The 24940-nt window shown below is 39.5% G+C and overlaps 1 pseudogene across 1 annotated transcript in view; it reads right to left on the bottom strand.

Annotated features, from left to right (window-relative positions):
- Nucleotides 1-24940, bottom strand: part of LOC309830533 (phosphatidylinositide phosphatase SAC2-like) — a 158533-nt pseudogene that overhangs the window by 36110 nt on the left and 97483 nt on the right. Inside the window, exon 2 of the transcript in view lies at nucleotides 7196-7299. The product of the transcript in view is annotated as a phosphatidylinositide phosphatase SAC2-like (transcript). The remainder of the gene's footprint in view (nucleotides 1-7195; nucleotides 7300-24940) is intronic.

Consider the following 24940-nt stretch of genomic DNA (forward strand, 5'->3'; position numbering starts at 1 on the left):
GCTGCAGCACCAAGAGCCTTTCATCCACACGGCTCCTCAATTTGGGATGATTCGTTGTCTATTCAGGTATTCCACAGATGCAGGTACATCAAGTTGATTGTGGAGCTTTAAGCCGATGCTCCTGAGGCTGCTGGGAGAGATTTCCCTTTCTCTTCTTTGTTCTCACAGCTCCCAGGGCCTCAGCTTTGGATTGGGCCCCGCCTCTGCGTGTAGGTCGCTGAAGGCGTCTGTTCTTTGCTCAGACAGGACGGGGTTAAAGGCGCAGCTGCTTCGGGGGCTCTGGCTCACTCAGGCCATGGGAAGGGAGGGGCACGTAGTGCGGGGCGGGCCTGCGGCGGCAGAGGCCGGCGTGAAGTTGCACCAGCCTGAGGCGTGCCGTGCGTTCTCCTGGGGGAGTTGTCCCTGGATCCCGGGACCCTGGCAGTGGCGGGCTGCACAGGCTCCCTGGAAGGGAGGTGTGGATAGTGACCTGGGCTCGCACACAGGCTTCTTGGTGGCGGCAGCAGCAGCCTTAGCGTCTCATGCCCGTCTCTGGGGTCCGCGCTTTTAGCCGCGGCTCGCGCCCGTCTCTGGAGCTCCTTTAAGCAGCGCGCTTAATCCTGTCTCCTCGCGCACCAGGAAACAAAGAGGGAAGAAAAAGTCTCCTGCCTCTTCGGCAGCTCCAGACTTTTCCCCAGACTCCCTCCCAGCTAGCTGTGGTGCACTAACCCCTTCAGGTCGTGTTCATGCCGCCAACCCCAGTCCTCTCCCTGCGCGCTGACTGAAGCCGAGCCTCAGCTCCCAGCCCCGCCCGCCCTGGCGTGTGAGCAGATGAGCCTCTCGGGATGGTGAGTGCCCGTCGGCGCCAATCCTCTGTGCGGGAATCTCTCCGCTTTGCCCTCCGCACCCCTGTTGCTGCGCTCTCCTCCACGGCTTCGAAGCTTCCCCTCCGCCACCTGCAGTCTCCGCCCGCGAAGGGGCTTCCTAGTGTGTGGAAACATTTCCTCCTTCACGGCTCTCTCCCACTGGTGCAGGTCCCGTCCCTATCCTTTTGTCTCTGTTTATTCTTTTTTCTTTTGCCCTACCCAGGTACGTGGGGACTTTCTTGCTTTTTGGGAGGTCTGAGGTCTTCTGCCAGCGTTCTGTAGGAGTTCAGTAGGTGTTCTGTAGGAGCTGTTCCACATGTAGATGTATTTCTGCTGTATCTGTGGGGAGGAAGGTGATCTCCGCGTGTTACTCTTCCGCCATCTTCCTCATTTTACTCTTTATTATAGTTTCTGTTTCCGTTAGTTTCCCATTTCCTCATGCATGATATCCACTTTTCCCCCTAACGTATTAATTATATTTAACTATGGTAATAATTGTTTTTTACTTCCATGTTTAATAGTTCAACATATGATCATCTGTGATTCTGATTCTTTTTATTTTATTTCCTTTTGATAGTGGGCTGTTTGCACTTGCTTTTTGTATGTCTTGTTTTTTTTGAGCAAATGTTAGATATTGTGTATAAGAATAGAGATGGAGGTAAGAATATACATGCCCTCTATTGGGCATATCTCTTTATATGCCCTCTATTGGGCATATCTCTTTTTCTGCTATGCTACTATTGTAGGATGTTGACTCAATTTAGTCAGTAGTTGAGCTGGATTTGGCTTTTGTTGTTGTTATTCTTACCCTCCATGCACATTGACTTCAAGTTTCTTAATACTTTTTACTTAGGATAGAGTTTGGTTTGCTGGAGGTTTTTCCTCAGCATTCCTCATGATCATCAAATATGGCCTCCCCTATACTCTTTTTTCCTCAAAAAAATCTCTCTGTCTGTGCTCCTGACCTTCCTCTGCCAGTAGAGTGCTGTTGGTTGTTACTTTGTACTTGATAGCCTGGTAGTTAGGGCAAGGAATCCTCCTGGTAATCTTGGTCCAGCCTCAGACTCAATCAGGCCCAGCGTGCGAGTCTTAGGAGTATGTTCGTCTCAGTGATCCTGCCTCTCCCCAAGAAGTAGGCCACCCATGATCTGAACCCAGGATGGTGTCTCACTTGTCTCCAGTACATTCTCCTATTCTTCACAGGCAGCTGCAAGGGATCTTCAACTGTGTCCTGGGGCCATAGTCTTCGGTGCCTTTCCCCAGCAGCTTAAAGCTTTTTTTTCTGAAGGGAAAAGTATACAAGCAGGGCTTTTCTGACTTTCCCCTCCCTGAGGCTCACAGTGAGGCTAAGATTTTGCAAATTGCCTTCAGTCTTTTGCATGAGCCTTCATGGAGGCCTGGGAAGAAAAGCCTGAGACGGACAGTTCATGTTGTGTTTGTGGCTCCCTGCAACTGGGGTTTCTATACCCTCATGCTATCTCACATTCAGCATCTAGCAATTCATGAAAAGTTTTCGCCAAATTCTTTGTGTCCACTTGTATGGTGGCCCCATCTTCCTCTTATGCTCTGCCACAGATAAACCCGTGCTTGACTTTATAATATTTTGGCTAACTGCCTGCGCTACAACCCAAGCTCCCTGACGTACTCAAAAAATTTTTGTAACTTTACAGATTAAATGGCTTTTTCTATTTGTTATGGTGGGAATAATGTTCTTCCTGACTTTCTATATCCTAGTCAGAAATCTGTTTTGGAATGACGTCTACTTTCTATGATGGTTGTGTTCTGCTTTGCACACTTTGGACAATATTGGTTGAGAATGAGAATCTCATAGAATCATTCTCATAGAATCATCTTCTAAGGCTTGACTACAGTATCTAGTTTATAACAAACTGAGTTATGATTATGCTGTGAATTTATATGAAATTACTTTGTCAAATTATTTCTAAGCACATTTGATTGAGTATTCTTATGTGGTTAAAACCAAAACCTCTTCCTTAGATATCTAATGACTTAGGTCATGATCCTGTCTGTCATTTTCTAGCTTAGTGATCTGTGAGCAAGTAACTGGACCTCTTTGTTCCTCAACTTCTCTGTAAAATGAGGATGCTGAGCTAGTGATTTCTGTGGTCCACAATCTACTCTAAGGTCAATGATGCTATTTTAATCTCCCTTTATCCACATAATTGTTGTACAGGTATTCTGATTTAACAAAGAAACAATTCAAGAAGAAGCCAATGTTATATACTTTGGTGCTGAATTCTGAGTACAGCAAAGTACTGAATTGTGGAGCTTGAATTTGTTCTTGAAAGAGAGTGATGGTAGACCAAAATAAGGAATAGATGGTATATTTTCAGCATGTAGAATTCTAATCCAAAATTGCATTGTCTCTGTCTCTTGCAGAGGGCCTAATTTAGCCACTCTTTAATAGGTTGGATAAGTCACATGCTATTGAGTATATAACTCAAATTATTTTAATAATCATCATGTGTATGTGTATGAGAAAGGGGAGAGGAAGAGAGAGGGAGAAGCAGACAGACAGAGACACAAACACACACAGGTACGGGCTATTAAAGAGCTGTGGATTTGGTATGTCTGAGCATCTAAAGAGTTGAAATAAGATCTGAGGTCTCTCACCTTTAACATCAGTGTCTGTTACTGGGTCATGTTCCCTATGTAGGAGTTGCTACTCCCATCACAGAGTTGCTTTAAAGAGTGAGTCCCCTTTGGCTCAAGAACTTTTTAAATGTTAGAGTACATGTTCTCTAAAGCTATCTTTACTGGAGGGCAGGAAATTCAGAACAAAGTTTGGAATCACATTTCATAGAATACAGACCTTAGAAGTATAGTCGCCTTTTTTTTTTAATCCAATGGTTCTGAATAAGAGAGGGCATCTCACTAGCTACATAGAAAGTACAAGAAAGGATTCTTGACCAATGTTAATCCCATTTCGGAACACCTGTAATACTTATATATTACTCAAGTGGTTTAATTGATAAATTAGTATAAATTGACTTAAGGTACAAATAAATTTTTCATATTTCTACCTCTTAAATGCTCAGCAAATGAATGTTAGGAACATAAACACTCAGCAAATATGTCTTAAAGTTTAATTTTGTTGAGATTTTTAACCTTCTTGACAATTAGAGCAGTATCTTCTTTATTTTAAAATAAATGTCTGTTGACCAACGATTGTTCCAAGCATTTCTCTAGACACTGGAGAACTAAATGAAACGGACAAATTCCCTGTCTGCAAGGAGCTGAAGACATGTGATAAATAAACAAAAACATTCAAATGGTGAGAGATTCTATGAAAAAAAAAGAAACAGGATGAGGGAGTCTAGACAGTCACTGGAGAGGGGTGTGCCTTATTTTTATACAAGGAAGTCTTCTCTGAATAAGTAACATTTGAACAGAGAGCTGATGAAAATAAAGGAGCGAGCCATGAAGATCTCTGCAAGATAGTTCCCATGGTAATATTGTACAATTGCACATATAATATGATAAAATATTGCATTGGATTGAATTCATGAATATTAATAGGCTAGAAAAGGTTGAGGTTATTGTGCTATCTCTGTTTGCTCTTGATTAGGAATTTGAGATAATTTGTGAAGAAACCTGCTTTTCCTGTTTCCAGGATTCAGAGACAATAGACATTGAGAATTTGTTTCTTAGGAGGCTGATCTTACTAATACGACTCCCAGTGAGCAAGCCTTTTCTTTCAGAAGGTTGAGATTATCTGAGAGGTGAAAATATAGCTCCTGATACACTAAATTCAAATGGAAAAAGTAGTAGAATGAAAGAAAAGGGCACAGTCCCGGATAGTGTATGAGGTGGGTAGTATCAAGTGGAAAGCAGAGTAAGCAGAAGACTTGCTTTAAAGATCCCAAACAAGAAAACAAATTCAAACAGAGACAGTGGGCTCCAAGGTGTGACAGCTAATTTACCAGGAAAACAAGGATTCAGGAACATGGGAGTTACATTTTAAAGCCGTTGAAGAGAACCCATCAGTGGGAAGGGAGGTAACAAAATCAAAGGTGTAGACAGACCTACGTCTCCTTGGCCCATAGAAGGTCAAGCGCTGATGCCAGTCCCCTGAGTGAGGAGGGATTTTTTCTAGTTTGATTGCACACACAGTAATACAAGCTCTTTTAGTTATGAATGTTTTATTTATGTTCATACTACATTAATTGTCATTTCATTAAGGAAAGAGAGAGTAATCAGTAGGAGCACTGACTTTGGAGTCAGACTTCTTGGTTTTGAAGCCTGGCTCTGCCCCATCTAGTTATGTGACCTCAGCTCAAGCTTCCCCATCTCTCTATGTCTCACTTTCCCCATCTGTAAAGTAGGATCATAATAGCACACATCTCCTTGGGTTATCGTGAGGATTAAATTAATTAAAATATCCAATGCATTTAGATAATATTGGTGTTGTTTATATTTATCCCTTTTGATTATGTTTCAATTTAGGAAGCTAAGCATAGTATTGTTTAGCACGATACCTGGGTGTGCAAGGACCTTGCTATCCTTGTTCACTACTTTGACATCTAGGCTGAGAATGACAATTTGCTTGAATCTACCTGTATGTAATGACTGGATGCAAAAGGGGCTGAGGTATAACCATTTTTTGGAAACTTAAAGAGGGATGACAACAATTGCACAATTACAGTTTCACCATTAATCACTAAAATATGTCAGCAGTCTCAGGCTACCTGAAGATTAGAATGATAAAGGTGTTACTTAAAATAACAGAAGCTCTATCAGGAGAGGTACTGTGTCTATCCTGATTGCTCTTGTAGCTCAGCATCAAATTCAGTGTAGAAGCTCAGCAAAGATTTGTTAAAAGAATAAATACATGTGTATTTTCACCAGCGTACCCAAACTTAGAAACCCAAGGGTCACCATTAACAGTTAGGCCTGGCCCAACTGATGTCAGAATGACCTTCAGATCCGGATTTCAAAATATAAGACAACTAGTCACATTTAGAACAAGAAAATCTCTAATGCTGGAGTGCTGTCACCTGGCTTTCATCATTAACCTTATTCAACACGCTTGGACTATTATAACCAAATGGTCATTTTTTTAAAAAGTAAATTGCCCCTCAAATATAAGAACTGGTCCACTGGTCCATTAGTTTAAACACATTTAAGCTAATGTGTTTGGGGTGGTGAAGGGCCTCTTCTAAACTACGTCTCAGACAGCTGGAATTTTAACACTGGGGACATGGGAACAGACTTCCAAAGCAGCCATTTGAAAGGGTGAAGGTGCAGACACTCCTTTGGATGTGCAATTTCTAGAATGTTTGTTAGGAGGTCATTCGTGCTATCGTTATGCCTTACATTGCATCTGTGAAAGAATTTTAGTCTAACATAGAACCAGAGGATATGAAATAGAAAATTTCATGCACGTGCCCTCAGGAGAACAAAACTCAAGGACTGAGAGACTGACTTACAGAAAACTGATAATATTGGAATTTTCTTAGACAATAGGAAGCTGGTCAGGGGCTGCCTCATTTCAACCTTGGGAAATTTTGCTTATGGTTTCCAGAGCCATGCACAAGGAATGACCCAGGTTGGGTTGGTCCCACAAAATAAGCTGAATTGAACTTCGTATGTAGCAGACTGTTTTTGTCTGCTCAGGGAATTTTCAAAGCTGGTCTCTATTTGTTTTGATGTTAACAGACTAAACTCTCTACTCTCTACCTGCCCTGCGCATAAATACAGCCTACTCCAAACCCTCAACGGACCTGCCTATAGCTTGCTACAGTTGGCATGTCCTGAATTGCAATTCCATTGCTATTCCCAGATAAACTCATCTTTCTGACAATTTTGAGCTTACCTCATTTTACCTTTTCATTGAGTTGATACATCTCTGAGAAGAACAAATGAAAAAATGTGTGAATTTACAGTGAATGAGTGAATCACTGCAAAGCTCTGAAAATCTCTGGAACTCTTGAGAAAGTATGTGTGAATATTGGTAAATTGAACTTTTTTTCAGTGGGTACATTATCCAGCTGGAATTATCTTTTAAAATCCATCCTATGCATTATGTGAGAGAACAATTTTACTTCCGGTTGAGTTTCCTGTTTCATGATTTAAATGATTTATGAATGAAGGCTTTATGTTCAGACATATTGGCCCTTGGCAGGTTGGTGGTCCGATCCATTCTCAGGAATTAGATGATGAATTCAATTTTCAGGCCAAAAAGAAATTACCATTTAGCATCAACTAATATGACAATTTAAAAACGGAATTGACCTCAAAATGTTTAGTATAGTGTTCAGTATGGACAAAGATACAATAGTTATTCTCTAGAGCCAATGGTCCTTAAACTTTGAGTGCAGCAGACTCACCTGGACGTCTGACTCAGTAGGTATGGGTAGGGCTGGAGAATTTGCATTTCTAACAGGTTCCCAGGTGCTGCTCGTTCAGAGATCACGCTGTGAGCAGCACTGCTCTTTAAAACAAGAAAAAGAAAAAAAGAAAAAGCTATATTTTAGTTGAGCTTAACATTATCAAACAGATATAAATTATATCAACATTTTTCAGGCAGGAAATTTGAACTGGGGTTACATTTACATATAGACTAAGGGGTATGGAATATGTAATAGTCACACCCCAAATCTTGAATATCAGGTAGCAAAATTAACAATTATACCCCCAAACTCTTGCTTAATAACCAGAAATTCCTGTTGATTGAACATAAAGATAGAGTACATTTCAAATGAGGCCTTCTGGACATTTCCAGTTATTGGTAAAGAAGAGTTCACTTTTTTTTTTTTTTTTTTTCTCTGTACGCAGGCCTCTCACTGTTGTGGCCTCTCCCGTTGCGGAGCACAGGCTCCGGATGCGCAGGCTCAGCGGCCATGGCTCACGGGCCCAGCCGCTCCACGGCATGTGGGATCTTCCCGCACCGGGGCACGAACCCATGTCCTGTGCATCGGCAGGCGGACTCCCAACCACTGCGCCACCAGGGAAGCCCGAGTTCACTTTTAATAAAATAAATGAGCTGTAGTAAATATAAGCAATGAAATCATGCTTAAATCATGATAATTTGCCTGTACACTGAGAGAATTTAAAAGACTTGTAGGCTAGTCCTTGTGTCTAGAAATCCACAAACTAATGAAAGGAACATGTTCCAAATACATAGAACAAACAGCAACAGTAAGAAGCAATGCATTATTGGGTCCATAATGGGTGGTACTGAGAGTCTGCTTTACAGAATTATACAGAGGGAGGCAGATACTGGGGACTCAAGTGGCCAGGCTTCACAGAGGACCTGACATGGGCTTTCACCCAGTACTACTCACCAGTGATGCCAAGTAAAACCAAGTATTGAGAAGACTCTGCCAATGCAATTTCTTCTGCCTCAACATTTCTTGTGAGGAGTGTTCCCAAAGCAATGAAGCAAGTTAATTAAGATGCCAACTGCTGCCCCAGTTTCTGAGCAGACTAGCACCGCACAAGATTTTGGTGTAACTAACTGGTGTTTGTTCCTGCCTGCAAAAGCTGTGTTTGTACAACTGGAGCAGAGTCCAAAAGGACTGTAAGAAATTAATTAGATCAGTTTGCCAAGCCCTTGTCGTCTGGGCCCAGGACCAGGGAACAGGATAAACCCAATGAATACAAATCTGTACCCATATGTAAAAAGATGGTGGTTATGATTATGACTAATATAATGATCCATTTTCACTTTATCAAAGCTTTGATGAATAAATTATTAGCTACAAATAGAACACGGGTCAGGAATTTTATGATGGAATGCGAGAGATGGGAAATGTTTATCCAGGTATCAGTGGTTCTCTAGCCATAGCCCAGTGTCTCAGTAATCACTTGTGATGTTTACAAACAATAGAGATTCCAGGCTCTCATCCCTGAGTCTGATTCAGAGTATATGGAATGTGTCCTGGAAAACTGTATCTTTTAACCAGTTCACCTAGTGATTTGGTTTCACAGCCATTTTTGGAAAATATTGGTCAAAATACGTGCACAAGATGCATATGCAACACTATGCCATGCACTGAAAGTGCTGAAAAGACTTGTAGGCTAGTTTTTGTCTAGAAGCCCACAATCTGGTGAGATGAACATGATCCAGACATATCGGTGATCAGCAACAGTCTTAAGAAATACGTTACTGGGGCTATATTGGGTGCTACTGAGTCTGTTTCAGGGCAGGGAGAGAGGAACAGACAATTAAGCTGGAGGTGACCAATTCATTTCCTAGATATCACAGTCAAAGTTGATTGGGGGTCTTTAACTTTTGCTGCAGCATGGCATAGCGGAAGAGTTACCAGGCTTAGTCTTCTTGGTAGGAATTTTTAATACTCAGAGTGCCTAGGGGAGGGAGCTCAGTACAGATGTAAACAATCATTTGCAAAGCCAGCCTAGTCAGTCATCCAGCATTGCCAGAAGACCCGATGATGTCAGCTCATACAAGTGATGTGCACAGTTCAAATGCTTTATCAAAACACAGACGGGGTTGTCACTGATATTATCATCATTTATATTTTACTTTTTAGCTAATTATTTCTCTCTGGCCACCACAAATGTCATACTCAATTGGCATCATTGTGCTATAAGCTGGTATACAGAGAGACTAATACACTGTTATCAGTTTAACATAAAATTCTATATCCTGTGTGACCAGACAGCGAGAAGTTCCCCACTGAAATGTAATGAATCAGATGCCTCTTACCTGCACCTTAGCCGCTGCTGTGGACCCAGAGCCAAAGAGGTGAGAGCACATCATCATGAGGTCACTCTGTCCTCTCTGCTCACACCTCTTTACTGCGTCTACCTCACCAGATACTTGTAATGAAGTTACAGCTGTAATCTGTACCTTCCTTCATGTAATCTGTGGCTCAGTGTTGGAGGCATACATACTCTGAGTGTGCGGGTGGGAGGCACCCTGAGGGCACAGCACATCTATTACCCTGGCGCATGCGAAACAGGGAAACAAATGATAACAGCAAAATGTTAATGCCGCAAATGAGCTGCAAATGATGATGTAGCACTTGGAGCATTCTAGCTCATCTTGTGATGAGGCCGGGCCTATTGTTAGCTTGATATATAAATGTGCCTTAGAGAAGTCTTGCAGGGATGTTTGTCTCTCAGTGATAGAAAGAACTCATTAGCATATGGAGCGTTCTCTGGTGACAATTACCTGAGGATGCGTGTGGACCACCTCTGTGCAGACATTGCAGTGTAACTGTGCTTACGGGGGTATTTTGACAAACAAGGCGAACCTGTTATTTTTATCCATGTACCATATAGCAAATCAATTGGACAATTAGTAGTAATAACTTGAATGTATGTAACGAGGCATCTTGCGTCCCAAAGTACTATACCAACAAAATAAGAGCACTAATGATCCACTAGTGAGAGATGGAGCCATTCTCTTCACTATTTCCAGGTGGCAGAAAGAGAATGGCATCACCAGATGCAAGGGAAGAATTCACCAATGGAGAATGAGCTGGAAGCCATAACTGGCTCCATACGTGGCTGCTTGATGGCTACCAAGAAAGGAAACCCCCTGTTCCATTTGTTGATCACAGAAAGCAATTGACATCACTAGATAGATTAGATATAACTTTAATTATAGCAAGATAATGGAGTTGAAGCTAATACCAGACTCAATTTCTGTGCCTCTGTATTTAAAATGGAATATTTATGGATTTGGGGGGCTGGATAGGAAGGAGGAGACAGCGAGGATCAGAGAGAGAGGGTCTTCATTTTCATACTAAAACGTCTTTCTCCTCACAAGGAAGCCTAATCAGACATCTTGGTTGCAAGTCACCCTATGATTGTCAGCACTCCCATGCTGTGATTGGAATAGCTCTTCCGGTCCCCGTATTCTTTAGTAGGCCCTGTGTCATGCCTCCTTCCATCCTGCTGCAGCACATAAACACAGAACTGTTAACAAAGGCAATTAGTATACATCCCCATTCTGGACAGATGCTCCTAAGTGTTAGCGTTGAAGTATATAACTCATAGTGCTCTGGACTTTGATAAGTTTCAAAAAGATAATTTTCAAATGATTGAATAACATGGTAATATCTTCTTTCACTATAGATTTATTCATATAAAATACCTGAGTATTATAAATAGTCGGCTAGTTTCCCCTAAGCAGGGGAGGAATAAAAAACCATCATTAGCACCCTCTTGATAGCACAGGAATAAATTCCTTTATACTCATACTGTGCCAGAGCATATGGGGGAAAGAGAGCTGGACTTCTGAAGATCCTTATCTTAGGCAAAGACTCTTCTTTGATAGACTCTTTTCTAGAGAACCTCTAGGAAATAATTACCATCCTCAACTTTAGGCATAAATTTCTTTATTTGTGTTCTATGACTTCCTTATTCTATATAAATGTTACCTAACTCTGGTTGATGTTACATTTTCTAAACTATCCATTTGACACTTTTTTGAATTTTATTTATTTTTTCATACAGCAGGTTCTTATTAGTTATCTATTTTATACATATTAGTGTGTATATGTCAATCCCAATCTCCCAATTCATCCCCTCCATTTGGCACTTTTTTTTGCCCATCTAAAAATTATAAATTTTCTCCCTGCTTTAAAAAAATCTGCTCAACGTATATTAACTTTTGCAGTTTTATTGAAATAATCTTTCTAAAATATTGCTTCTACAATGTCATCTACCCATTATAAAGATTCTCAGGATTTTCTGTTGCCTCCCAAATAGAATCCAGATATGCCTTTCTGGATTCCAAAATCTTTTCCAGACTGATGCCAATTCATCTTCCTAGAATTTTATTGCCAGTATCTCTGAGGACACACACATCATTCTAATTAGACTGCTTCATTATCATCCCCAGAAACCTCCACTTGCATTCTGGTCTCTGTCTCTTTAGCTCCTATTGCTGTCCACCATTTAGAATATCCACCTCCTTCTAATCCAGTTATCATATATAAATCTCATGTAGCTTTTAAGATGCCACTAAGCACATATCCTCTGAGCTGCAGGAGGTAGGGTACACTTGGTCAGGGCATGAGGCCGAGTAGCCAGGGAGCAAAAGGCCCCAACTGATGTGGAGGTTTTTAGCATTCTCATGGTGCTTGGGAGATAAAAAGTAGAGTTCGGAACCCATCATAAATGGAAACTCTAGGAAACCATCAAGATTCTCATATGAGTATGTGCTTGAAGTAGGGACAATCCAGAAGTAGGCTGAGCTTTGCAGGGTGCAGATTGGCCTTGAGTTAAGTCAATATAGATTCAACTGAGGTAATACTGCCAGAAGAGAGAATGAGTCCTATTTGAAGGAAAACAAACTTATTCAGAGCTTCTATAAATTTTCATACATAAACAGGATTCAATCAATAATTACGAGGCATAAAAAAATGACTGCAAGAGAAGACATAGACAATCAGACCGACAAGTGACCTAGCTGTTGGAGTTATCAGACACAGTCTTTAAAATTACTATAAGTAATGTATTCAATAAAATAGATGGAAAGATCTTGATTTTACCCAACTTTATAAAAAAAGAATCAAAACTGAAATGCTAGAAGAGAAAAGCTTAATAATGGACATTAGGATTCCAATAGCTTGGTTTAACAACAGGTTGGGTACAGTTAAGAGATTAGTAAATAGGAAGATAGGTCAGTAAAATATGCCCAGAGAGAAAAAAAAGAATGCGGAATATAGACAAAGAAGTAAAAGACATAGGGATCTGTTGAAAATATATAGAGAATTAGGTTTTCAGAGGGAAAAACAATGGGAAAAAGTAATATTTGAGGGAATACTATTTGAGAAAATCCACACCTAAGGAAAAATACCAAGTCACATATTCCAGAATCTCAGTGAACACCAAGCAAGATAGATTTTAAAAGGACACATAGATACATTGCTATCTAGTTGCTAATAACCAAAATAAAATATAAAATCCTAAAAACAGCCAGAAGGGGAAAAAGAACCTAAATTTTAAATGAAAAGTAACAAGTTTGACAACTAAATTCTCAATAGAAATGAAGACTATATAATGACACATTTAAAGTAATTTTTGTTTTGGGGGGCACTGCACGGCTTGCAGGATCTTAGTTCCCCAACCAGACATTGAACCCAGGTCATGGCAGTGAAAGCACCGAGTCCTAACCACTGGACTGCCAGAGAACTCCCTAAAAGAATTTTTAAAGTGTTGAAGGAAAATGACCAATAATAATTATTATTCTTAAGGATTACAGTGTATGTAGAATTAAAATACAGGACAATAAAAACACAAGGCTAGAATGTGGTTAATGGGGTTAAATTGTTTTTAAAGGATTTTGCATTGTCTGTTTAGTGACAACTCAGACAATGTGGCCTATGTACCATTATTATAACTTCTTAGTAGAATTTCCTACAAGATAGTAGGCTCTAATAAGTCAAGGAGATATGTTGTCATCTTCAGTGTAGCCACCAAAAGAATAGTTAAGAAATGTTTGACTAAGAAGAAAATAGAGGAAAAATTATAATAATGAAAATACTTGTTAAAGAAAACAAAAAAGGAAAACCTAACAAAGAACAGATGAGACAAATTTTTAAAAATAGATATATAGATTTAAACCCAAATATATCAGTAATTTCATTAAATGTAAATAGACTATTTAAGAAAAAACAGACTAGATTAAAAATAAAAGCAAAACCCGCCCCTCTAAGCTGCTTAAAAGAGACACATGTTGAATAAAAGAACCCAAAAATAATAGTTAAAAGATGATAAAAAAGATATACCATGTAAACATCATCTGAGTGAAAGCTGAGTATAGCTATGTTTATATGGGGAAAAGTAAATTTTGAGCATTATTAGATATAAAGAGCGACATTTCATAATAAAATGCTTAATCCAACAGGAAAACTTAACAATCCTGAATTTGTGTGCTCCTAATAACTCAAAGACATAAAGCAAAAAAATGAAATTGAACCACACTGTCAATTGTCAAGGTATAATAAAAACATTTTAAACCATAAGAATTCAGAACATTTATCTCTTACAGACCCTTGCCCTGAAAGATAGTATGTACTAAACAAACGAGGAACTTATCCAAGCAAACAGATGGCCTCAGATTTAGAAAAAAGCATCCAATGATAACAGCAGTGAACAGGCCTAGAGATGAACCACCCAGATTGGAGTAGAAGGACAACGGCCTCAGTTGAATCTGTATTGACTTAACTCAAGGCCAATCTGCACCCTGCAAAGCTCAGCCTACTTCTGGATTGTCCCTATTTCAAGCACATACTCATATGGGAATCCTGATGGTTTCCTAGAGTTTCCATTTATGATGGGTTCTGAACTCTACTTTTTATCTCCCAAGCACCATGAGAATGCTAAAAACCTCCACACCAGTTGGGGCCTTTTGCTCCCTGGCTACTCGGCCTCATGCCCTGACCAAGTGTACCCTACCTCCTGCAGCTCAGAGGATATGTGCTTAGTGGCATCTTAAAAGCTACCCGAGATTTATTTATGATAACTGGATTAGAAGGAGGTGGATATTCTAAATGGTGGACAGCAATAGGAGCTAAAGAGACAGAGACCAGAATGCAAGTGGAGGTTTCTGGGGATGGTAATGAGTCAGTCTAATTAGACTGACAAATGGGGACACTGATAGAATACCTTGATACAATATCTGTCAGGGAGCTCAAAACATTATTATTTCAAAGACATTGGAGAAAGATAAAAAGACAACAAGGAACTTGCTGTTACAAAAGAAAACATCAAATAAGAAAGGAAATGTAATATATTCATGGTCATCTCATTTCACTCTGCAGTAAATAAAAATGACATAGTTATGCTAATAAAAACCCTTTTATGATGTCAACTGAAAATGACATATCTCCATTACGAGGATGGGGCAAGATGAGGTATATTGCATAAGAGATGTAAATTAGACATCTATTTTAATAAGACAAAGAGAATATTTGCAATTTAGTAAGCAATAAATAGTATGACATGAGTATTATTTGGCATTACAGAGGTAACTGTGGGAAGGAAAAAACCTGAACAAGGCATAGTGTTTGCCTCTGGGGAGCAGGACTGAGTGAGCATGGGTTAATTCAGGAGACAGTCATTTTCATTTATTCGTTATTATGTTTAATTATTACTTTGAGATAAAAATTAAATTAAAATATTTTAAGCAGAAAAAGTAACATGCTATTAGAGGAAATCCAAGGAAAAAAATGATAAAATAAAAATTACCCTAATTCTACCTCCCAGATTGTCCAGTTTTTGCTATATTCCCTCAAGTCATTTATAAAACACACACACAACTAGTTTAAACAAAATTGAAATGATACTGCATTGCAACTTTTTATGCCCCCAATCTTATTATGGACATTTCCCTTTTCTATCTTATAAATCAAAAACATACAGTTTAACATCTTCCCAGTTTTCTAGCATCTAACTGTTGAGATTTTATTTAACCATTAGCCATTGGTTGAGTATCTAAGGTGTTTCTAAATTCAGGAGGATTATAAATAATGTTGCAATAAATATTCTTTTACACAAACATTACATATTCCTTTTCCATAATCAGAGGTTATATATATAATGTAGCAATAAGTATCCTTTCCTCGTAAAAAATACTCATTATTTCCTTATGATAAATACTTAAAAATAGAACTCCTTAGTCAAGTACATAAATCATTTTAAACTTCTTGTTACATATCCTTGCAAAATTGCTTTCTATGAAGGTTGAATGAATAATGATACTTTTAGAGGACAAAGTTGAGTGGCACAGAGAATATGTGATAGAAAGGAAGGAGTAGGTCGGGGTGGGCTGGAGTGGGCAGGAAAGGTCCTGTGCATGAGCTTTGACCCTGCCTCTTTGGGGATGATATACTGTACCACTTACCAGTGATGCAAAGTAGAACCAAGAAATGAGGAAGAAGTACATTTCCCTGCCATTCCTGCTTCACATGTCTTATGAAGAATGCTTCCTAAGAACTGAAGCAGGTTAATTAAGATGCTAAGAAGGCTGGCACAATCTGTGTGCCAATCACCATCACTCAAGACATCGGTGTGACAACGGGCCTGCCTGCAAAGGGCCGTCTTCGCAACTGGCACCGAGTCCAGCAGGACAGAAGGGGAAAGACAGGGATCGGTTCAGTTTGCTGTAGCTTTGTCACCTGGTGCAGCCCAAAGGCTGTATGAGTATGATTATTATTAATATAACTCTTCATTGCTTTATCATAGCTTTGATTTTTAGAAGTCTATTAACCGCAAATAGGATACAAATCGTAAGATTTATGATGGAGCATAAAAGATGGATCGTAAACAATGGTCCATACGCTAGTGGCCTCAGAATTACCTGGGGAGTTTTTAAAACTCTTGCATCCCAGGCCCATTCAAAGAGATTCTGATACTCTTGGTGTGGAGCAGGGCCTGCAAGTGTGTGGTTTTAACAAGCTCTCCAGGGCATTCATTTAGATGCACAACCAGGTTTGAAATGACAGATTTTGATCAGGGAGAGAGTATACCAGAGTGCCTGTTTTACTTTACTTTTACTGATGCTGGAATATATTGGGTTGGCCAAAAAGTTTGTTCAGGTTTTTCTGTAAGATGTTTTATATATATATATATATATATGAACTGGTTAATTCAGAATCCCAAGTGACTCTATGTCAAAGAACAAGATTAAATTTTACAGTTGAGACAGAATCCAGCCCTTATTTATTAAGGGTCTACTTCTGCTTCCTACAGCTCCATTCATCTGCATGGTCTATGCTTTCACCACCTCCCCCCCCCCCAGCTCTGTCCCACCAAGTTCCTTTGCCAGTTTTGATCAGATCACATGCGAGATCGGAGGGGACTTCACTGAGGTCTTATGCCCATAAGTCTGGCTTCCCTGTAGTGAGCAGCGGTCTGTCCATCCAGTCTTAGCCTGCTGTGTGGGACAGTCTCTCTGATTGGTTTCATCTCTTTATTTCTGCTTGATTCTTTGGTTCCCGTGTGCCGGATTTGGAGACCTGCCTTGAACGCCAGCCCAGTTGACTGGGATCTTGTCAACATGCCTAACACTTGACATTCCCTGTAATTTGGCAGCTGGATGCTATCTCCCTTAGTGCCAGCCACTGACAGAGGTCTTGTTCCAAATTAAATGGACCACCCAAAACTCAGAGGCTGCCACCCACCTGACTTTGTATATCAACTTTGCCTGGTGACTCCTGGTGTCCAGCAGATGGGATCCTCAGTAACATCAGGGAAGCCTGGATCTAACACCACTCTTTGAACCATGATGTAAATTGGCTTTTATTCCTGGGGACGAGGCAACTCTAAAGCCAGCCAGTGTTCTTCGCTGTCCCCACCCCTGTTCTACGCATCTCAAGGCTTACGTGCCTTGCTACCCACAATATGAAACTAATACATTAAGTCTCTGGTTTGTCTAAACTAGCTTTACTGACACCAAATTTAATGGTGTCAGTAAAGCTCAGTATGATTTAATATTTCTGCAGGGTCTATATTATTTTCAGAAAACCATGTAAACTTATCAAATAAAGAGTTGGGGGTTTATAATTCAGTGCAATATATCTGGAAGGCAGCGGGTGACAAACCCAGATTATACTGAACTCCCTTCTTAAAGTTCATGTTTAAAATGCAGCGAAGATTGATGAAACTTGAAAAGATAAGTTGAAGGAGAGGATACATATCTGCTCTTGGTATGGGGGTAAAAATGAAGAAAAGAGATGCTCAATGTTTGATTTTTTTTTTTTTCAGGCTTCTAAGGGAAAAACCTCTTAGGGAACTTTTCTTGTGGAGTCATTTTTGTGAAAAATAATGGTACATGGAAACGTGTTGAAAAGAGTGGAGGGAAAGGAGAGGAAATAATTTGCTACCGTAAAGCTCACTGTTGATCAGAGAAAGCATCCCTGCAGATTTAACCCAGAACCGTCCGTGAGCACGGGCCCTCAGGAGTCACAGCACCTAGTTAACCCAATGTTATGCTGAATTGAGAACTACATTATTTTCCACACCTGAATTTCTAATTTGAGACAAAAAGATTCACTTGATGCAAAAAAAATAAAAAGGATCTAATCTCTCCTTAATCATTTTTGTGTTTCCTTAAGGTGAGTCAACAATTGACTACAGAATTTGCCAAGTTTATCTTCAAGCCAGGTTCTTCCTGTTTAGGTTTTTAATTAGGTCCACTCCTCCCCCGACTCATCCACTCTCGCCACCTTCTCCTGCCCCCATCTCATATCCCAGTGTCCACGAGCTTTACCTCCTTTATCCACATTTACTTATTCATTTGATTAATACTTACCAAACGTTCTTGTCTACTTTCTCTCACCATCTAAGAACCGGGCACTACCCTCTCTTGGGTGATGCCTCTCCTGCCTGGGGCCCTGCTGCAAAGAACTACCTAAATCTCAAACAAAAGCCACAAACTCAAGAGAGGGATATCATTGAGATAAAGGAATTAAACTCTAATGCTTCCGTTGGAAGTGTTAAACAGCAAATCAGGCTTCGGTAGTCACAAAAGCTCTACTGATCCCATCAATTCACTTCACGTAGCAGGTAGCTAGCTCCTCTTGCCGTGAAGGTCTACAGAGCTGTGGACTAAGCTCTCTGGTAAATGGGATACCAGCCAATCAGCTCTCACTATCCTGCATAACTGTAGTAGACTGTGCTAGACCTGGACCCAGGCTACCACTTTGACATGATACAGTCAGTCCAAAGTGTTGGAGTAATAGATTTAGGCAGTGAATGTTGTACAAGTCAGTTGGATAGTATCTTGATTATGGAGTAACCGATGACTGATGTGGATGTCTGATGGTGAATTGGCTGTCTGATGGTGAAATCCTTGACCCATCAGGCTGAGTTCTACAACATTAGGTTTTCTAACCACAGTATTTGTTTCCACCTCTGCATAACAGCTCAGAGAAAGAAGTTCTTAATTATTTTAAAAATTCTGAGGCGTAAACTGTATAAAAAGAGGTTTAAAGAGAAGTTGGGCAATGAGGTTTAAACAGGCTTTCATCAATGTTGGGAGAAAGTATCTGGAGTCCAAACTCTAATGCTTAGGCTTTTTAAAATGATTAAAAGAATAATTTGCTAAAAAATAACAATAAAGATAATATCTACACATACTTTGATATTTTTTTCTCTTTGTGGCATATGTTTTGCTGTCACTCACACTGTTTAATCTCTTTTCAAATGTTAGTCTGTCAGATGGGAGGAAAGTAAACTTCTCAGTTAGGCAGCATCCAAAGTTAATACTTTGCAAAATTTGCTGAGTCTGAATAAGATGAGATAGTGATTTGAGGAAAACACAGATAATACTGGTGAGGAAAAATATCTTCAGAGAAAAATTACATTTGGCTAAAATGCAAGCTTTGAAGATTCAGAAGGAAAAAGAATAGCTGTGAAGAAAAAAGGTCAAACATCAATGATACCTTTTTTTAAATTTGTATACACTTATTTGAAAAATTCACTCTTTTTGGTATGGAGTTCTAGGAATTTTGATAAATACATAGGGTTGTGTAACTGCCTCAAAGTCAAGATACAACAATACCCCTCATCCGCCCCAAATTCCGTCCTAGCTTCTCTTTTGTAGTTAAAAAAAAAAAAAGTCCCACAGTCTGACCCTTGGTAACTACTTCTGTTTTCCACCGCTATCAATTATGTATTGATAGTATCATAATACATAAAACAACCATTAAAACTTAGTCTTACGCTTAAATAAAATATTTTAAAAATTGAATTTTACTTTAGACGAATATATTTTTGCAGAGACATGTTGTAGGGTGAGAAATGAAGAGAACTTTCAAGCATAAAACACCTAATATTCTAAGGAAGAAGTTGAATAAGAAAAATATAAATCTGTGGAAAAAAAGAAAATCATTTGAGTGTTAAAGCTTGCTCATGTCAACTTACAATGTAAAACTTCAGATGCCAACTTAAAGATGGGACTGAGTGTACAGCAATGCAAAATTATTTTTGAGGGAAAGTGAACAAAATGTTGAAAACCAGTGAACCAAAATATTGGTTCTTCTATGGAGAATTATTTTCTCCTAACAATCATTTCTGTCCACTACCCTTTGCTCCCCCAATCTCCCCTCCAAACTAAGATAAATCCTTCTGTTTTCCTCCTATATCCCCCAGTTCTCCTTCTCATTACTTTAAATCACTTGTAATTATATATTTAATAATTAATGTCTCTCTTCCACAGGTGTTCAAATATATTCCTTTACTGATCCAATCTCTGTATTCTATTTAGGACCAACTCTGAGGTCCTTGGGGACAAGGACCACATTTTTATATTCCCAGGGCTTGGTACTGTTTCTAGCATATAATAATTTCCAAAAAGTGTTTCATTAAATGATGAATGACGTCATGGGAGGAGAATGTTATGAATCAGTTAAGAAGTTGAGGAGATCCTTTTGGGCATCATGGTAGAGTTAGCTAATTGTCCACCAAAATCTCATGCTTACCCTTCCATAATCTGGAATTTTTATGAGGAGGCAGTGACCCCTCCTGGACTACATTTCCCAGTTCCATTGCCGAAGGGATGTGGACAGGAGTATGCTGTAGTTTCTGGGCCTGCTTTTGGTTTTAATGAAGACATTGTGCCTTCTCTAGTCTCTTTCCCCTTCCACTGACTGGATGCAGAGAGGTCTCCGAGGCCCCAGGGGACTGTATATTCCCAGGACAGAAACAGCATGGGTCTCTGAATTACTACCTGGAGGAAAGCTGCTTACTGACCTGTCACTCCCACATACAACACACACTGACATATGCATCAAATAAACTTTGGATGTGTTAAGCCATTGAAAATTGGGGGCTGGTTGTTATAGCAGCCAGCCTGACCACAAAAGCCTAGTGTTTTTACTGCGTAAGGGAAGACTAGATCCACGTCTGTTTAAAAAAAAAACAAAAACAAAAAAAACCCAGCAACAACAATAAAAGCAATAAAGGAGGATTGGTGTTGCCAGGTCCCCAGTCACCGTCACCTCTTTCCATTGCCACTTTCTCTTCTTTTGAATTTGAACTCTGCAGTTATGGTTCTGCAGCATGGGGGAGGGGGTTAGGGGTTTTCTTTTCTGTTTCTTTTTCTTTTTCTCCGCTTTGTGTTAGGATACTCTGTTCTGACTTTTGACATGAACGCAAAGTGCTAGATGGTCTTGTTGACTTTTGCAAATGGGATGGGGGACATACAGCAAGTCTTGTTAAATTCCTTTACAACAATGGCTTGATTTTTTTTATTTTGAAAGAATCTTTTCCAATGTATGCTTTTTTCCTTTTTGCCCAGTTTCCTTATCACTTGCTGTAGATGGTTTATTTTGCATTCATGTAGACTATGCTGCAAGTCTGTTTCGTCTAGTAAACTGGAAATTATTGCTTTAAAAAAAACATTAACTTTATTAAATTTATAAGATTTAGTCGCTTAGGAACTTGACACTTCAACCAGCAGGTTCTATCAAAAGAGTAGATTAAAGTTCAACGAAAATCAAAACCAAAAACAAGAATACAACAAAACAGCCAGCCTAGTCTAAAAAGTGGGACTCCAAACCATAGTGTTTCTGAGTGAAAATAAGAGAGGAAACACCGAGATAGCCTTTAAATCTGTTAAAAAGATGTAGACAGTAAAAGAGAGGACTTTGTGGTACAAAAGTAGGGAGCAAGGGGCACAAGACAATATTGTTAAAAGCCTGAATGGGCATTTCTTATGTATTGATTAAATAATCTGAAGGTCACATCTTGGGCAATGAAAACATGCTTCCAGGCTTGGGGGAGCATGGCTAAAAGCAACTTTGAAAGTCTCCTTCCTTCCTTCCTTCCTTCCTTCCTTCCTTCTTCCCTTCCTCCCTCCCTCCCTCCCTCCCTTTCTTCCTTCCTTCCTTCCTTCCTTCCTTCCTTCCTCTTGGAATTGAGTAAAGGAAAAAGTGCAATTGGGACATTTAAAATCTGAGAGCATCTTTCTGGCTCAAAAGAATGACCCATTCCACATACTCTGCTTCACTTCATGCCCATGGAAAACTTGAGTTAAGGACTGAATGTCACTGCTGAGCTCTGGGAGACGGCTAAGCTTGTTTTCATGAACCATGTCCCGGGAAACATTTTGAAGGCACAACCTTGGATCAGTAGTAACATGCTTCATTTGATAAGTGGCTTTGCTCATTGCTTTCTAATATCTGGAAACATACACCATATTGCACCCTGTTCCACCCCCCAAACAAAACAAAACAAAAAATGCCATTGCATAGTTGGATGAAGGGCAAGTGGGAAGGAGAGGAATTTGCCTTCAGCAGAAGGAGCTAGTCAGGATGATTGTTTATGTGCCATTGTTAAGCTGAAGGGTCAACCAAAACCTAAATTTGAACTAAGTCATTATATTGTTCAATTTTCACAACTGGTTTGCTTCATTTTAAAAGCATCTTTCAAGCACCTAGATAACTGTATCTGATGCACATTTCCTGAGTTGTTTTACAGATGCTGAAACCCCTACCAAATGGAAGAAGTTAACTACTTAATGACCGTAAGCACGTAGCCCCCAGACCTATTGAACCTGAAGATTGATAATGTTAAGCCCTGTGACACTAGCCTGTTATCTTGCCATCAACCAATCAGAGAATTGTGCACAGGCTGATCACACACCAGGCAACGCCCCTCCATCACTTTGCCTTGAAAATCACTTCGAGGATTTTGGGTCTTTTGAGCATGAACCACCCCATTCTTCTTGCTTGGCCCTGCAATAAATCTTTCTCAGCTCCAAAAATAAAATAAAATAAAAGCATCTTTCTTTTTAGTTACCTAACCCATGTCATGTGTAGTCATCATGCCTAAAATTCAAGGCATGTTAATCAAATGCCTTGAGAGAAAAATCAGGCCCGTAGGGAACTCAAAGAAGAGAGGAACACCAATTTTGAATGGGAGAGATCAGCTGAGACATTATGGAAAAGATAGTAATTGATCTTGACTTTGAAAAATAAATAGGAACAAAAGCTTTTCACGATACGTATCATACATACAGAGACGTGCACAAACCTTAAGCATACAGGTGGATGAGTTATTTTGAAGTAGAACTTAAACATTTCAAGCATCCCGCAGCCATCTATGCCTCCTCTCAATCACTATTCCTCCGTCCTCCCCAGAAGTAACCACTGTCCTGACATTTAACACCACAGACCAGCTTTACATAAACAGAACCGCACAGTATGTACTCTTTCATGTTAGGTTCTTTTGCTTGACATTTTGTTTCTCAGTGCGGTGAGTGTTGTTGCATGTTGTAGCTTTTCATTAATTTTCCTTGCTCTGTGGTATTTCACTCGATGATATATATATATATACCACAATTTATCCACTCTACTCTTAACGAAAACTGATTGTTTCTGCCAGCATTTGGTGCTTACAAATAATGATGCCATGAATATTTTTTACATACTTTTTGGTTTACAAGCATGTGCGTTTTTTTGAGTACATATCTGAGCATGAAGTTGTTGGGTCGTAGGGTATGCATAGGATGAACTTTACCTGGTGATGTCAAACTGTTCTCCAAAGTGGTGGTTGAATAGGATTTAACAAAAGAAACTGTGGGTAAGAGAGGTGGAGACAGAAAAGAAGTCGTGGTGAAGGGACAGAGATAGGAAAGTGTATCCTAGGAGTGGCTAGAGTTTTGAGTGTATGAAGGATGCACTAAGTAGATGAGTGTAGGTAGGGACAAGGATATGAAAGACCTTTATGCCTTTCTTGGAAATTGGAACTGTATAGGCCATGGGAAATCGTCAAAGGAGCTAGAGGGGAGCAAGATGATTAGCTCTGGGTTTTCGGAAGAGGAGTCGATAGGGAGTGTCTGCAGGGTAAGGTAGAGGATGAGATTCTGAATCAGGGTATCGAGAATGGAAATCAAGAGCCATGTAGGAGACAGAATAGCTGAGGTTCCTGTGGGAAAGTGCTGTCTCTTTGGCAACTTAGGGCTCTTTTTCTGCTGAGTTCTGTAACTCTAAAATTGCTTGGTTTCATTCTACCTTTCCCTTTCTTCTCTCCTTAACAACCGTGGCTGTTGACTTCTTTTAGAATTCCTTAATTATTTTCTTCTTGGTGAGATTTTTATTCTAATAATAAGAGCTTCTGTGTGGTTTTTTGGTTTTTTTGTATAGATCTTTATTGGAGTATAATTGCTTCACAGTACTGTGTTAGTTTCTGTTGCACAGCAAAGTGAATCAGCCATATGTGATTTTAAGTAGAGACCGGGTGGAAAAAACAGCTCAGAATGGACAATTTTATATTCGTAATGAATGTTAGATAAAAGCAACGCGTCACCCAGGAGGCTTTAAGTTTAAACAGTGCCCTGTAAAAAAATGTTGTCTGTCAAAAAGTTGCCAAAATACTTTACGATTTCTAGTCTACACACCCAAATATTGGGAAAAGCCCTGTCAATATCTAGTGCTCTCTTTATAGTTTTAATAGGGAAGGCTTCACAGTCTGTGAAAAATTTGTATGAAACCGTTGATCAACAGACAACCAGTTTAATCTGATTGTTTTATGATGGTATTAGCACATGGTTAAGGGGACCAGATGGGTCAACAAAGAAGTAGATAATTATGTGGCAAAGAATGAATTCTGTCAATCAGGTTTTTCTTGCAGCACAGAAAATACATTAACAATCCTTCCACCCCCCAGTGTCAAAGGCTTGACATTACTCCTGTTTTTCAACACAAATCTGCCATCATTTAATAGCTTTGGGGCTTGGGCTCAATTAGTTTCAATCTTTGTGGTATGAGCCTGAAACCTCAGCTGAGGCAATCACAATAAATATTTGGTAGACTCCAGAAGAATAATTGTATTCCCCAGCCACAAGCAATTAAGCACTAGATGTATTCCTTGTAAACCTTTGCAAATGCAATGGAAAAACATGTTTTGAGAAACAAATAATTAAATGGCTTTTTTCCTTCAGTGGCATTTATGTAAAGGAAGTGAAAGCTTGTTGTTTTACCTAGGAGGGAAAGGTATTTTCTGCTATAAAAATTATAATGGTTTGTATATAACCTACTGATAATCTTTTAGAAATCATGGAGAATGGGGTAGATGCCAAGAAACAGATGGGTAACGTTCCCAAAATTCAGAAAGAGAAAAAGAATGGTTTTACAAACTGCCTGGGGAAA

Source organism: Grampus griseus (assembly GCF_964374135.1).
Source record: "Grampus griseus genome assembly, chromosome: 12".
In the NCBI taxonomy this organism is placed as follows: domain Eukaryota; kingdom Metazoa; phylum Chordata; class Mammalia; order Artiodactyla; family Delphinidae; genus Grampus; species Grampus griseus.